Source organism: Sprattus sprattus (assembly GCF_963457725.1).
Source record: "Sprattus sprattus genome assembly, chromosome: 16".
Classification (NCBI taxonomy): domain Eukaryota; kingdom Metazoa; phylum Chordata; class Actinopteri; order Clupeiformes; family Clupeidae; genus Sprattus; species Sprattus sprattus.
The window spans coordinates 28785752-28802907 of NC_137914.1; the positions used below are offsets into that span (position 1 = coordinate 28785752).

Genomic DNA, 17156 nt, shown 5'->3' on the forward strand with positions numbered 1-17156 from the left:
ACTCACACACACACTCACACATATATATACACACACACACACACACACACACAAAAGGCCCCTCCGGGACCACCAATTAGCCAAGCCCCATGGGGTGACATGGTGGTTGAATAGAAAGGGACCCTAAACCAGCCTCCCCAAAACACCCACCCACACCCTCCAAAAAGGTTCACATTTAATCATTCCTCCCAGTAAAGGAGAGAAAGAGCTCCATTTGCAGAGCCTTGAGCGGCGCGCGGGCGCTCTGCTGTGGGCCTACACCTTCCTGAAGACAAGTGAAGACAAGTGAAGACAAGCGTGACTGATCTGTCATGTCGTTCTGCTTTTGTGGTACATCTCCATCTACACGCATGGATCGCTGGCACACAGATGAAGAACAAAGGTGACCGTGGCATTAGAACTTTTCAAAGCAGCCCAATAACAATGACCTCCCTGTTACATCCACATCAGAGTTAGTCCTAAATACCACTGAACTGTTCAAAATATTAGTTTTGTGGTTGGAAACAACCATTTTAACACATGCCTTCTGTTGAGCCCATGGCCAGTATCAATTTACTTTTGGCTGTGGCTGTGTGTGTGTGTGTGTGTGTGTGTGTGTGTGTGTGTGTGTGTGTGTGTGTGTGTGTGTGTGTGTGTGTGTGTGTGTTGTGTGTGTGTGTGTGTGTGTGAGAAAGTGGACCTTAATCTGACCGAATCTAAGCATCAGTAATTTTAAATTTGTTTTTTGATATACCCTAGAGCAGTGGTTCTCAACCGGGGGTACGCGTACCCCTGGGGGTACGTGAAGGTAGTCCAGGGGGTACGTGAGATTTTATACGAGATATATTTAAAATTAGCCTCCATTCAAAAATCCGTTAAAAATAGTTATTATGCGGCTCTTCAGAATGTTCCTAAAAATTCTGTTGATTTGTATCCATATGTGGGTTAAATGTCTACGTTCACAGGTAGGTTTGTAATTTCTTGATTCACACTGCGAAAAGTTTATGACCGCTGCCATTGGCAACAGGTTTTTTGCTTCTTTCATTCATTCCGCAAGTATCCTTCCGCAAGTAGTGACGTAACGGAAGGTCATTGAAACTTGAAGTCAGAAGGTTGGTACGCATTTGTGTGAAAAACTATTTTTTTCTTAGCGGAAATCACGAAATGGCAACAAACTCTTTAAAAAGAGGTATTCTGGAGGAATGTCTTCTATCGTTTTGGCAAGTAACTGTATTATAAGCGCAATTGTTTTCGCGAAAACATGGGACCTGAACACACACAACTCCTGCTGCACACAGAAGTGCGTTGGCTCTCTCGAGGGAGAATACTCAAACGGCTGTGGGAATTACGATCTGAAGTACACACCTTTATGATTGAGCACATATCTCTGCATGCCACACAGTTGCAAATATGTGCTATCTGCAGATGTATTCAGCAAACTGAACGAACTGAATATATCTGCAGGGAAAGGACACCAGCATTTTAAAACTGTATGACAAGGTGGGAGGCTTCCTGAAGAAAGCAGAGCTGTGGAGAAGAGCCTCTGCACAGGGGAATATTACCTGCTTTCCTCAGATGGATGATTTTCTCTCTAGTGAGGATGTGGACAGAGCTCCAGTCAAGTTGGACATCGTGGGACATTTGACGAATTTGGTTAAAACATTTCATTTTTAATTTCCTACTTTCCTCATATGGAGGATAAGTCTACACAGCTGGATTGGGTGAAAACCCCATTTCTCTTGTCCGAAGCATGTGGAAGTAAGCTACCTGTCACTAATCTGGAAACACTCCTGGAAGTGTCATCTGACCGTGGCCTCCAGATGAAGTTTGCCACATCCACACTCACACAGGAGCACCCTGACCTGGGAGAGAGCGCTTTGGAGCAGCTACCCTTTGCCTCCACATATTTATGTGAGGCCTTTTTCTCTGCAATGACTGTGATCAAAACAAAGCAGAGAAACAGACTGTGCAGAAGAGCTTGATCACAGCAGTTGTCTCCCTGTCACCAAGACTGACAAAGATTTTCAGTGAAGCACAAGCACAAGTTTCTTACTAAAATGTAATTGCAAACGCCCTCAGTTCAATGCAACAATGTTCAATCTTCAGTGTTGACAGTTTAATAAATCAGACAATGATGGCATAGCGCTGTGTATTACATATTTTTTTTCAATCAAAAATGCTTTGCGCTGGTTAGGGGGTACTTGGCTCAAAAAATATTTCACAGGGGGTACATCACTGAAAAAAGGTTGAGAACCACTGCCCTAGAGAAAGGTAGCAGGCTCCCTCTAAGCAGGCCTGGAAACCTGGTAGTGTGACAAGCTTAGGAGTAGGATGCAGGTCTCTCTCTCTCCAGGCTCCATGGACCTGCTCCAGGGACCTGCCTCAGCTCACAGCGGCCTCCTTACCACCACAGAGAAGACGTACTCTCCAACAAAGATAATCCCTCTACATCCTCCATAATCACAGCACCGGGAGGTTTTACATTAACCAAAACACACGCACAAAAAAGCAGAAAAACACTTGCGGAGGTCCACACACACTTGAGCCAAGGGGACATGCCCTACCCTACAGTAGACCCTGAGCTGGATCTGCCCCCCTACAGTAGACCCTGAGCTGGATCTGCCCTACCCTACAGTAGACCCTGAGCTGGATCTGCCCCCCTACAGTAGACCCTGAGCTGGATCTGCCCTACCCTACAGTAGACCCTGAGCTGGATCTGCCCCCCTACAGGAGACCCTGAGATAGGACCCCTTCAGGAGACCCTGAGCTGGATCTGCATATAAAGGGGAAACCCTCCACCACAGGCTGGAATGGCACAATACTCTATCATCCACATCCGTTCAGGAGAACCCTTGTGAGTGCCAATTCATTCCACAATGGATTCGTGAAGAGTTCTTGCTTGGCCCAAGTGTTCTGTCTATTTCTATTCTATTTCTTTTTCATTTGTGTTTACTAGACTGTTTAAGTGTAGACCTGTGGAAAACAATAATAAAATGGACTGGTGTTTCAGGTGTTCTTCATGACATGGAATAAGTGCTTGCGAGTCTCCGACATGATCATCCTGGTGTCACTGTTATCGAGCACCACAAGTGTTATATGAAGTTGGAACAATCAATTTGCGTGGTGTTCTCACACTGGCTTGGAAAGGTCTTGTTTCAGGTGAGGTGTCTGGCAGTGCTCTACAGGTGGTGTGATCCGCTCTCTTCCTCCACTGCCATCTGACACTCTGTCTACCAAAGAAACGTAGACATCTACACTTCGTCCCGTTCCATAGGGCTGGACCTCTGCACAGGGAGCAGGCTGATGCAGACGACAGGGAATCTTTGAATTAACAGAGGTGAGGTCCTTGCTATTGCTGATTATATGAGTCGAGGCAGAAACCAAGTGGCTCACACAAAAACCAGTCCAAACACTGCACGCCCCCCTGGCCTTCGGCTCCATGCTTTTGTCCGCCCGGTGACAGTAACAAACGAGCAGGCAGAGCCGGAGCAACAATAAAAAGTACCACAGATCTAATTAATTTGCCTATGCAAGACGCCTCCTTCTCCAAGGAGATGCCCTGCCTCATTTAGAAATGCCAAGGCCAGAGTCAGGCAGTCTGCCTCTCGCTTGGTTCAATATTCAAAGTACTTCTTTGGGACGACATCAAGAGAGGAACACTCCTGCTCCACCTTCCTTCACTGTGTCATTTCAAAGCCCAGCGTGAGATCAAATCAGACCTTTCATATCCTATTCAAGCTCAGGCTTCATTTACGACCCTCAATTCCTGACCGATTCAATTTGCTTTCAGAAATATGGACCTATTGTATGAAAAGATTGCTTCTGACATGGTACTCATTAAAAACTGGGGTGGTTCAATTTGAATGCAACTCTTATTATCTGCCTTTCCATAAGACAATGGCTTGTATATTAACCAGAAAAGCCAGTGAAGCGTACCAGGTCTGCCATAATGAAGCCTGCTTTTCTTCTCTCCCTCACTCTCTGTCTCTCTGTCTCTCTCTCCTTATCTCCATCTCTCTCACTCACCAAAACACTCACTCTCCTGCTTCCCTTTCTCTTCTCCTTCTATGGAGGGTTAATTACGCCACCTAAACACCACTCACTGTCACATTCCATCCCAGAAGTGAGTGGGTAGAAGGCTGCACCCATGCCAGCGATTCATAACAAGTGGCAGAAACAATACGCATTTCAACAGTAGCGTCTGCTCTCTACCTTCTTCCCCCTGTGGTCAGATGCCTGAGCGGTGTGTACGCTCCAGGTCACATCCACTGAGAGAGGGCCAGCAGAGGAGCCCACACCGGCTCCCTGCACACACCTCCTCTGCCGTCTAAATGCCACGGGCGATCGATCTGTCTTTCAGAGGGAGCCCAGGTCTGCCCGGGGAGTTTTTCATTGAAGACTGCACTTAGTTAAACACTCTAGACCAGGCACACTGGCCTCCTGCTCCAGATTCCAATAAGCATTGTTTAAACAGAGGGGATTAAGACAAAATGATCCGTCTCATTGGAGCCAATCGATTGAGAGCACAGTGGACCGAGAAGGGAAATCGTTTTGTTTGCAGTTCTATTCGTTCAGTAGGCTCTGTGTGGATGTTCAGTAGGCTCTGTGTGGATGTTCAGTAGGCTCTGTGTGGATGTTCAGTAGGCTCTGTGTGGATGTTCAGTAGGCTCTGTGTGGATGTTCAGTAGGCTCTGTGTGGATGTTCAGTAGGCTCTGTGTGGATGTTCAGTAGGCTCTGTGTGGATGTTCAGTAGGCTCTGTGTGGATGTTCAGTAGGCTCTGTGTGGATGTTCAGTAGGCTCTGTGTGGATGTTCAGTAGGCTCTGTGTGGATGTGTATTCGTTCAGTAGGCTCTGTGTGGATGTCTATTCGTTCAGTAGGCTCTGTGTGGATGTCTATTCGTTCAGTAGGCTCTGTGTGGATGTTCAGTAGGCTCTGTGTGGATGTTCAGTAGGCTCTGTGTGGATGTGTATTCGTTCAGTAGGCTCTGTGTGGATGTGTATTCGTTCAGTAGGCTCTGTGTGGATGTGTATTCGTTCAGTAGGCTCTGTGTAGATGTGTATTCGTTCAGTAGGCTCTGTGTGGATGTGTATTCGTTCAGTAGGCTCTGTGTGGATGTTCAGTAGGCTCTGTGTGAATGGGTATTCGTTCAGTAGGCTCTGTGTGGATGTGTATTCGTTCAGTAGGCTCTGTGTGGATGTGTATTCGTTCAGTAGGCTCTGTGTGGATGTGTATTCGTTCAGTAGGCTCTGTATGGATGTCTGTTGGTTCAGTAGGCTCTGTGTGGATGTCTGTTGGTTCAGTAGGCTCTGTGTGGATGTGTATTCATTCAGTAGGCTCTGTGTGGATGTCTGTTGGTTCAGTAGGCTCTGTGTGAATGTCTGGAGTCAGGAGCAACAGGGGATGATCTGCACCACCACACACAAGACATATAGGGATGCTGTGCAGGCCTGTTGTACTAAAGGTTAGCATTTACATACCTGATCGACAACCAGGCAGAGTTGCCAAATTAAACCTTTAGTTAGTTAGGGCATAATGTTACTGCACATACATAAACATGATCCAGAAACACAAACTTAAACCGGAGACAACAAACTCTCAAAGAGATTGTGTTATGCAACTACTTAAATCTACAAAAGTGTCTGACAGATACTGCCACATCAGAGCGTGTTGTGTGGCCGTACCTAACGGAGCATCTCCAGCAGATGTAGTCTGTTTTGGAGCTAATGAAGTGGACACAGCACATATGGCACCAGACTGTACATATGCCACCATACACTTTTTCATATCAAAACTATTCGAATAAAATGTCTTCATCTCAGCCGCCCAAATGCACATCACTTTTCACTTGGAGCAGGACTACATGTGACACTGGCCACTGTGTGGGTAACACATGCGTTCTAATGCGAAACACATGAGGCCGGACTGATATCTGAGCAGAGGCGGCGGGGGAAACGCAATCGCTCTGATATCCCTCTGGTGATCCGGCTCCCATCCCACTGCCATGGACATCCGACCCGCAGCACATGTCCGGCTGTCACCCAATCCCTCCGGCCACCCGGTCCCCGAGACCTCATGGCCGTTAAATATGCAGCGGATGCCACACCACTGCCTCACACATCCATATGCAAAACAGTCACACACACACCCGGGATAGCATGCATACTCAGACAGGCATACATATCCCTGTAAGACTTCACAGTACACACACACACACACACACTCACACACACCCACACAGGCATACCAACCTAAGCCTCGACCGAACACCCACACCCACTTGTATCACAGCACGGACCCACAGCTGTCAAACCATTGTGTAGCTCTAGGATTTCTGCCACCCTGCTGCTATCATCTGATGCCATCATTCCTCTCGCGCTCGTAAACATCACCCTTACTTCAGATAACCAATGTCAGGCCATGCTCCTATCAGTAACACAAAGCCAAGGTAGATAACAAAAATGTGCGTAATTTACAACACAATTATTTGCTTCATTTTCATTTGCCTCAGCAATACCGTAATGGCTTGCTCAAATGTTCAAATGGCTCAAATGTTCTCGCAAACACAAATGGGTTCTTACAAACCCAAATTAATTTGTGAACAGGCACAGCCAATCACCTCCAGTGTGAACATAGGCTCAGATCAGCTATTGAGCTAAACTAGGTACTGTCCTAATGTCCTAATAGAATGGCTTTGGGGCTCTCTGGGTGGCATATGGAAGCCGCTGTATTCGTAACTTCTATCGATTATTCTCTCATTTACCACTGCATAACCTTCACAAAGTGTAATACAATGCATCTGTGTGCATACAGAACCGTTACGGGTGGTTATAAAAAAGGCCCGGAGGTATCACTCAATTTCCTGTGGCCAAAAATAAATAAAATTTAAAAATCAATATCTGTACCAAACCCAACATTTCTTTCAATTCCACTGTATTAGGGAAAGGGAGCAGCTGCCTGATAGTTTGGAGAATGACATTTGGAGTAAAGGGGGGGCGAGAGAGACTTCCAGCAGCGAGAGAGATGAGAGATGAGAGATGAGAGGTGGTTTGGATCCGATAAGGCAGGGGAGGGGAGGGAGAGGCTGAGTGACACCTGAGCAGACACACGTGGGGTCTGCAGGCTTCTTTCATGACCTTTGCCCTCCCACTCAAAAGCCAAGGTCTGACCCCATCCTCTAATAGAGAATCAACACCCTTTTGAAGGAGGTGATATGATACACTCCAGTTTGGGCTTTCCTTCACCCGACCACAGGCTCACTTTGCAGAAAGCAATCAGGGGAAGAGATTTAAAGGGGCGTCTACATGATATGTTGTACTCACAACATGAAAGAAAAACATATTCGGACGCATTTTAAATCAACATTAAGGGCCCTATCTTGCACCCAGCGCAATTGACATTGTCACTGACGCATGTATCATTCCTATCTTGCACCCGGCGCACAGCGCGATTTTCCCTCCAGAGGCGCGCTTCGAAATGAACTTGCGTCGACATGGGCGGGGGCGGAACAGAGAAGGCGTTTCTCGAGCGCAAGTGGTATTTTGCAGTTTCAAAACAACGCCGTGCGCCGTGCGCCATTGACCAAAAAAAAGCTGGTCTAATGTCAGAGGCGCAATGTCTAAAGTCTGTAAAGCGTATTCAGAACGCTATTTTAAGGGCGCATGTGCTTGCCCGCACAGTATAGGACCTATAGGCTACACTTTACTACTGTCGTTTACACAAGAGATTTACACCAATTTTTTGGCAAGCCATATATAATTACAAGGAAAATAAAGTATTTACCACATGAGGAAATCATTGTGATATCAATCAAATGTCACGCAGCTTCAATTAACCTGAATCATTTTGGTCAATGTGTACGCTAGATGTATGCCTATTTTTTAAATATCTTGGATATGGATATCACAATGATTTCCTAATGTGGTAAATACTTTATTTTCCTTGTAATTATATATGGCCTGCCAAAAAATTGGTGTAAATCTCACGTCGGTCTCCTCGGCTGTGAACTTTTCCGGTCTTCCACCAGGTAATTCCGCCATCAAAATAACATGGACTATGCGCTCCTCGCTCTTAAAGGGAATGTGAGATGACGCTCGGATTGGTTTATTGCATATTACGCCCAAACCACACCTATGGCTGAGTAACCTCCTTTGGACCAAACCTTTTGACACTTGCGCTGGACGCAAGTGTGTTTTTTCCGCCGTTAAAATAGCAACTGCGCCATAGAGCCGCCCACACAGCTACTTGCGTTTGGCGCCGTCCTACTTGCGTTTCTGATCGGCAAGATAGGGCCCTAAGTCTCAAATGACCTTGTGCAGTGCAAATACTTTGGCTATCAAAGGAGAGGATGTGACGGAGTGCTACTGAAAGTCCTAGGCGCCTAGATGGTGTTTGCTATGCGCACACAACAGGATGAAAGAGCTGAGTGCCATGCGCTCATACACAACAATACTTGTGTCTACAAGGTGACACACACGAGGCGCCGCGGTGGAAGACACAGATCCCACCTGCCTAAGGGAATGGGGGGGTGGGGGTGGGGGGGTGTAGGAGAGTTCAAAACCCAGGTGGGGGGGCTGAGGCGAGCCAGAGGGCTGGATCTGACACATATGTAGGTCAGGTGTTCCCATAGCCAGATAATGTGGCTCACCTCCTGGGTCTCCAGTTACTGGTGTAGTTCCCAAGAAGGAGCAACATCAGAAAAGCAACCCTCCCACCACAGTCTACAAAGGAGAGGCCAAGACGACTGTCGTGATATGTGGTTTGATAGAAGGCTGTGTATTAAAGCAGAGGTTCTCTCCTCACCCTGAACATCACTTCAAGGCAGGACATTAATGGGACTTCCATTTGATAGTGAAGAAGCATGACATTTGTATTTGGAGAATTCCTGTCTGCAATTGTTCTTTCATATCAATTAATTACACTAAAACTGACATGTAGTTGCTATGACCGCAAGCACTTGTTTGCAACCCTGTAATTTACTGTTTCAAATGCTTTATCTCGCCTCAGTCATAAAACAGGTGCACCACTTTATGATTATAAGCAACGCTCTCGTATTGTGCAATTCATCATTGCACCAGCCCTCATGAAACATCATCCATTGTTTTCAAGAGGGATCTTGCTCTCTGGAACACATAGCTGTAGAACACCGATGACTCTTAACCACCTACAGGTATAAATGACACATCTACGCCCTGCTTCAATCACAACCACCAACATCTAGTCTTACTCTGAAACTTGAGAGCAGTGTCGAGTCGGGATCAATGCCTCTGTCGGGTCCTTTACTCTGAGCTGACAGACAGGCCTGAAACAGTGGGAGCCTTGTGGTGGCGGTGCTTACTTTCGAAGGCGGACAGTGCCACATGGCTGCAATTTGTTCATTAGATCTGCCGTAACTGTTCAACAAAGAGCCATTATCCCTTCAGCTCCGTGCCACAGGGCGGGGAAAGTAAACCTTCCTCTTGGGTCGACCACAAGCAGCACAGCGCTGACACCGACCTCACCCAGTGAGCCACTCGTGAGCGACTAGATCAGAGTCTGGCCCAAGGTGCATGGTCCATTGATCTGTTTGCAAAATAAAACTATTATTAGTATTCCAGTTATGTAAGCAATTGTTTTTGTGACCTCTGTAGAGCATGCTATTAAAAAAGGCTACATATTGTAAACTGTGTGTCTTTGAAAGAGGGGAAGAAATAGCTCTGCAAGAAATGTAGGGTTTAGGGCGCTTAAGACACTCTATCCTGCTGTCTTACTGCACCCTATTCCATGAGGAAGTGCCACCATCCTGAAAACTGTGAGAAAAAGAATGATGTCACCGTATTAACTAGCATCCAGGCACTTCAAAGTTGTCCGAGAGACCTGTAACGGCTCTGCAAACACACTGACTCTCCCCTCCCTCTTTTCCCAGTCCTGGCTGCACCAGTGTTGTACCTCGAGGAAAGGTCACAGATAAGCGGGAACTGTGGCACATAAATCATCAGGGGCTTGGATTACAGCCCGGTGGCACCAACAGTGACATGGTTCTTTTGTTCTTAATGCAGCCACATCAAAGGCCAGCAGGGAAGAACTATGATTGCGGAGTTGACTACTTTACCCCCTTCCTCTCTCTAAAAATACTCATGAGAGAAAGCAAAATTGAAGAGGCCAAGAAACAATGAGGCCGTTTCTGAAAAAAAAAAAACAAGATAGCAAGGTTGATTTGATGATAACTGTATACCGTATACAGCAAGGGGGAGACTGTTCTCAATCTGACATCGCTTTACTTTAAATTAACATCTATTTAGATATTACCCCTCAATAATGCGGTTCCCTAAATCCCCTTAAAGTTGTCAGGCTAAAAGCTGAGCTATCAACTTAAGTGGAGATGAATCAGCCTAAATGTTAACATGCCAGCCAGAATGTTAAGGTATTACTGTAAGTACAGCCAGTCTTCCAAATGACAGTTTAGCTTCTTAACTCAGGACCACATGAAGACTATGGCCACATACAACACTGTATCAGAGTGCCAGTAAGCTTTTCTTTCCTCTTAAACCTTTAACAGAAGGTATTTGCGCACCATTTGTATTGTCAGTTCCCAGAAGTCCCCAGTGACTGAGCAACTCTGTTTCTGGCAGTGTGTGGGTGGACTTCTGCTTGCCTTTATGTTCAACCACATGCTGAAGGAGATGCTTATGAAGGGGAGAAGGAGGTCTTGCAAGGGGTTGCTCATTCCTCTGCTTCAATCCACAGACACACAAAGCCAGCTTGATACACTGATGTAGCCCTTGGTTTCTTCTTAACCGATAAGAAAGCCAAGCGTAAAACTGACATATTACAGCGCTGTAGGGTACTCTTGCACACAGGACAAAATGGTAGTGAATTTTTAGTGCTGGTGATAGAATTCTTCTGTATAATTTTTTGAAATAAGGTTTGAGACACTCAAACATGCTTCCTTCAGAGCCAATGCAGGCCTTCTCCGTGTCTTTTCTCTGTCTGTATGTGTGCTTGTGCATACATGTGCATGTGTAAGTGTGTGTGTGTGTGTGTGTGTGTGTGTGTGTGTGTGTGTGTGTGTGTGTGTGTGTGAGTGTGTGTGTGTGTGTGTCTTGCCCTCCAGCCTTCTGGCCCCTTCCTCTGGGCGCCCCGACACCAGCGAAGGCCTTGCAACTATGGCAACGGAATAAGAAAGCAGGCTCCATGATTAATAGATGAGAAACGCTGTGCCAATCTTGGTGGGCCTGGGGATGGGACAGATGTACTCTCCTCTCCGAGTCACAAACAAACACACACACACACACACGCACACACACACAGACACACACACGTACAAAATCACATTCCATAGAATCACTCATATAAAGGCTCAGACATACATACACAGTGTACATATAGACACAAACACAAACACACACACTCCGTCTCCTCCTCATAGGTGAGTGCACACATGCCCTCCGCGAGCTGACACAACAGAAAGACACATGTGACTACAACAACACCGCGCTGAACAGCTGAGGAACACCGGACAGTTAAGGAAGAAGATGACACAACAGAAAGACGCATGTTACTAGAACCCCACCGCTCTGAACAGCTGAGGAACACCGGACAGTTAAAGAAGAAGATGACACAACAGAAACAGACACATGTGACTAGAACCCCACCGCTCTGAACAGCTGAGGAACACCGGACAGCTCAAGAACCTGAAGAAGATGACACAACAGAAACAGACACATGTGACTAGAACCCCACCGCTCTGAACAGCTGAGGAACACCGGACAGCTCAAGAACCTGAAGAAAATGAGCACATGCCGCATGCAGCCTTCGGAGTCGCAAATGAAGCAGAAGACAGCTCAACAGACAGACAGCCCCTTGTGAGACGCGCGCGCTCTCATGGACACACTGCCTTCAGGGCTGTTCATTTCTCCATGTGGCATAAGGTGAAACAGATCAGCACTAGGAACAACATGCAGCCTCCCTGTAGGGGCACTTTGGACAAACAGAGCAAAGGCAAATTATCAAACTCTGGCTTACATTTTGATCATATCATAACATAGATTATCACTTCATTAATTTTGATCATATCATAACATAGATTAACCCTAACCCTAGATCATAACATAGATTATCACTTCATTCAACTATCACTGTTCTGGAATATCGTATAATGTCATTTTTTTTTTTACTAAAATACAACTTTGCTTGATTTCTGAGCTCCACATAGATGAACCCCATTCTTCTTTGGTGTGGAGATGCATACCACTGATCGATGTCTGCGTACCCTCAAATGACAGCCTCCCAGGTGAGACGGAGACAATATCACACCCTCCTCTCCTCCCCTCGCCTCCGAGTGACAACCAGCTCACTTCATTTGCACAAGCGCCACCTTGCCAGAGTCCTCCTGTGGGCACGCCAGCCGCCCTCAGCCCCTGACATCCACCGGCTGCGCTCCAAGTCAGCCGCTACAGACCCACAGGGCTGCCTGGCCTCTCCAAATGTGCTTATGCTAATCTACAAATGTTCAGGAGCGCTTGGAATTAGCAGAAATGTGCAGGATTCAGCCAGAAGATGGCATTACAGCGATTATGCTCCTGTCGCAGCGTATATATAGCACAGTGACTAATTTAATCCACTAAAAGTATGGCGGAATCTAGTAAGTCACCAGCAGACTTCATCATTTCACAGGTTGTGGTGTGAAATGACATTCTGCTGGAGGGGTTGGGGAGATTGGAAATAAACCATAGTGTTTATCCAACTATCTATAGATTTGCCTGTGTATACTCTAGGCATATGCTGCCTAGACAGACATGAGCTACAGTGACACGAGGAGAGCCATCTTGATAATGACCTTAAAAGAAAAGCTTTTCGTCTGTGAGACGGGGCCGGTTGTGAAGTCGCCCACACATTTCCCTTCATGGGAGTCAGCCTGGCTTATTACACAGCCCACCCTCAGAGAATCCTTCTACAATGACTTACTTCAGAGGGCAATTTCATTGCAGCAATTGCACTAAAGTACCCCATTGATGAGCGGGCGACAACTCTGACACCTTTGCACCCCCACAGTATCCGGATGCTATTGATTCCAGACACCGCCTGGGCTGAGGGCTCCACAGAGCGAATGAGACAGGCTCACAGCACAAGGGAGTGGGGAGTGGGGAGTGGGGGGGTGGATGGGTGGGCCGCAACTGTCAACAGCACAGGGGGAAAAATAACCACTGGCAACCATCTGGGGGCTGGAAGCAAAACAGGAGGATGGAGGAAAGAGGAGGTGGATTCAGGTGAGGAGAGAACACTGAGCGTTGCCAAACAGATGAACGCTTCTGAACGAGCGGAAAGAATGAAGGCGATGCGTCAGTGCTGATGCTAATAGTTGCTGTGCTACACGCTTGATCAAACCAACAGACACACACTTACCACGAGGTGCAAACATCTTAATGCAGCTGCAAACATGTGTGCACAATTTTGGTAGTAATGTGGATAGTTATCAGTACTAAAAAATGTACTGAGAAACTGAAAAATACTATTGAACTGAGTGATATTGACAGTGCAATTGAGCTTATGCTTAACACCAGCCCCACGCCCTTTATAGTGATTGACTGCAATTCATTTAACACAGGCTTTCATCAATTATTCAGACTAAGCTAAATGTGTCTGTCCACGCTGGCTGCAATGTAAATTCGGCCATAGCGCTGTGACAAATCCATATCAGTCACACGCAATGCCAGCCTCATCGCTATTGTTGAAACATTTGCAGATGAGATGTTCTGGAACGGGCGCTCCAAATCAGAAATACCGCGACGTTTGCTGCTGTTTTGTGCTCTGTGTTCTTTTCAAAAGAGTGCGCCAGTCCCCAAGGCATTCACTCAGGGCTGGGGGAGTCGCACTTATGCAAATGCCTCGGAGGATTTTGGGATGTTTTGACAGAATAAATGGGCAGGGAAAAAATACAGAAAATACAAATATATGAATATATTTTGTCTACAGCCTTACAAGCTGATGTTGTCTGGGTATAATGAATTGTTAAAGGCATGTCAGCATATATTTTGAGAAAAAGGGTATAATTGCCATTTTTTTTGTCAGACACCGATATCTTTTGACCAATGCACACAATGCAATCATGTCATTTTGCAACAATAAGTAGTCTTAATGTCTAAATATACATTTCTAAATTGTGTAATGAATCCACCTGTTTTTATACTAAATGTACCCTTGTGAAACAACAATGAAATAATAATTATGGGTTGGAGAGCTGATTCTACTGGGGATGACACACAATTGGCTTCCTAATTCACACAAGAATAAAAAGATGAAGAGGTCAAAGTAGCACGCTGTTTCTTGAAAATCTCTCTATCCCTATCTCCTGATTGGACATGTTCTACGAGAATGGAAATAATTGTTTTGTCATCCTTTGAAATAACAAGCCCTGCCACTGAGCCCCAAACGCAGGATGAAGCTCCAGGATACTGACATTTTCTGCACCTGTTTCCAAAGCTTGATTTCTCTTAGCTGCCATTTTGAATGGCATTGTGCTATATTAAGAATAAACTGTCTGCACCAGCATGTCCCAGTTTACCACAAACAATGTGGCCAGTAAGCAACAACAATGCACTCAACAATGAGCTGCTCTCTGCAACCCCTTTATTCACACTTGGTGAGAAACAAAAGTACAGACAAGCCATCTTCTTCGTCGTTTCAGGGCCATGTTTTCACATAACTGGGTAGCTCAGATGCACCATGAATAGTATGTGTAAATATGAGTGGGAAACAAATATTTTGCAAGGAGAGAACATCGCTGAAACAAGAAGGAAATTAGGAGGGAAAATATGATCTTGGGCCTGATGTAATCCCTCCACTGAGAGTGTGGGAAGCGACATGGTTTCACAGATAGGTATTCATCTTTGAGCGATGCCTTTGACACATACACAGTCACACCCAGTGATACGAGCACTCAGAGGGGACATCTACAAGTGGGGAAACGCAATCCATCAGAGACAACAGCATGCTCCCTCCCACCCACCAATCACCTGCCAGCCCTACACTAGCTGCTCTCTTCTTTTGACACTGGAAGAATCTGGAGAACAACAGCCTCATGAATACAAATCCAGTCTGCCACACAAAACAGGAATCTGGGCATGTGCAGGGATGACATGGCAGGGTGCCCGGAGAGCAAGGGTTGGAGAATTGTGGGAAATTCGTTTAAATATGCACCATCTTGTTTCCGAATGATCAAACAGTCGTCTGCATTCATCAATATGAATAGTGCAGTAAGGACGAGACACTTGAGTTTTCTCAGCATGCCATGCAGCTTCTGTCCTTATGCCATTCTATTTGTGGCAGAAGAACTCACACACACACTGACATTCAGTTGTCAGCCACCCTGATGCCACAACAAAAGTGAAGTTGAGGGAGTCAAACCGTCTTCACTGACAGGGGTTCCACCCCATCTGACCTCAGGACCTTCAGCAGGTGACTGGACACCGCAGACTCTATATCTCATCCACAGCTCCTCATAGCATGGCTCACACTAGGGGTCTATAGAATGACACACTGTCCCAGGGGAATGTAACATTATAGGCAATGTAAAAGAATGAGCACGCATAAGTTGCCGCTTTTGCCATTTTCTTAGGGTGGATGAGGTTAGAGAGGGCAGGGGTGGAGGTTAGCTGCCATTTGTCTCTGCCATTTTCGTCTACATGTGCATTTCCTACAACATGGAAAGACCAGGGCTGTGACACAATGCTGCTGTTTGACGCCCAAGTCGTAAAAAGTCTTATTTGCACCTTCACAAGGCTTTGATTTATGTCTGGGCTTCAGTGCCGGATAGTCTGTTTACTGTTACGAACAATTCAGTGACCAACTTAATATCCCCTTAAAGAGTAGTGTTCTATGCAATTGTTTGGGCGAATAGAAATAGAAAATACATCAAATCATCTACGTAATCCTACGTAAGGATTTATAGCCTACCGAGTTGACCGACAGAAAACGATAACACGTCCCCATGCTTATAAACAACAGTAACTCCGGTGATAATTGTGGCTTAATACGCCCTGTAATTAGAGTTGCGAACTGTTGTTAAATTGGTCACACACCCCGTAGCTATCAATCAGCTTACCATCAGCACGCGCGAACATTGAAGGAAAACTAAATTAAACACAGGTAGGCTGCAAACTGAGTTTGTCTTCATATCATAGCCGAGAAATAAATGGAGTGAAATCACACAGAAAACAGCAAGAAAAGTTTTACAACAGTTACGTAGACTTTATGCTCAGCACAATAGGCTATGGTCGCCAAACAGTACACTTGTCTGTTGGTCCTTATATCCCCGCGTAGTCCAATACAGCCGTTATGAGGTCTCAGCCTCGCGCACGCAAAGTAGCCTACACGGACCAGACCAGAAGATCGAAGGTAAACAACACGTTTTTGAAAATGTTATTCTAAATAAAAGCATGTCCTATATACGTTATTTTTTTTGTCTTTCCAATTAGCAGGAGAAAGTGTTTGCCTGAGTGAAGAATAAAGAGATATTATAGGCTACTTTTCGAAACATACGGTGCGTTCATTCCCGCTATAGCGTACATACCGTGCTCTCGCGCACCTCCTCAGATCGGAATATCCATTGGAAATCCACTTGAAAAGCCGTTGATGTGTTTTTCTTTTCCTTCTTAAGGTATCCGTTAAAAAATAACTGAACAGAACCAAACAGACGCCTAAGAACTAACAATGTGTGGTTCAAATCATACGAGACAACGAGGCACAGTTTCCCCACCGTGTCGGCTGTTCATCCTATTTGGAGATGAAGGCTTCTTACGAGCACTCAGCCATCCCAGCTGTCACTCGTTCCACACAGGGAGGAGCCAAAGCACAGATCGGAACGGGGTGATGTGGAATGGGATCTTTTGTTTCGTGAGGTGTAGCTCTAGCAAACTAGGCTACTGTAGCGTTTTATATTTTTACGCTTCTTAGGTCTCGCCCATTGCCAATGTCTTCCTGTCTTCTTGCGCATAGACTATGGGTTAATGTCAAATATTGACATTTGGATAATATCACAGTTCATTAGAATAGGTGGCACATTTTAATATTTGAGTCATGGCACTGTAAGTAATTATGTTTTTTTCCTCTCTTACTATTTTATATACCATTTAAGGCTAAGTTGATATGCGGGTAGGCCTACACGCCTGACTGACAGGACCTCTTGGCGTTGAGATTTC

At 45.7% G+C, this 17156-nt stretch overlaps 1 protein-coding gene across 1 annotated transcript in view; it reads right to left on the bottom strand.

Moving 5' to 3' along the window:
- The window catches only part of sema6a (sema domain, transmembrane domain (TM), and cytoplasmic domain, (semaphorin) 6A), a gene marked incomplete at its 3' end in the record, with an annotated part of 88806 nt that extends 72179 nt beyond the window's left edge, over window positions 1-16627 (bottom strand). The window contains exon 1 of the mRNA XM_080854399.1: window positions 16529-16627. The remainder of the gene's footprint in view (window positions 1-16528) is intronic.
- Window positions 16628-17156: the final 529 nt, after the last annotated feature.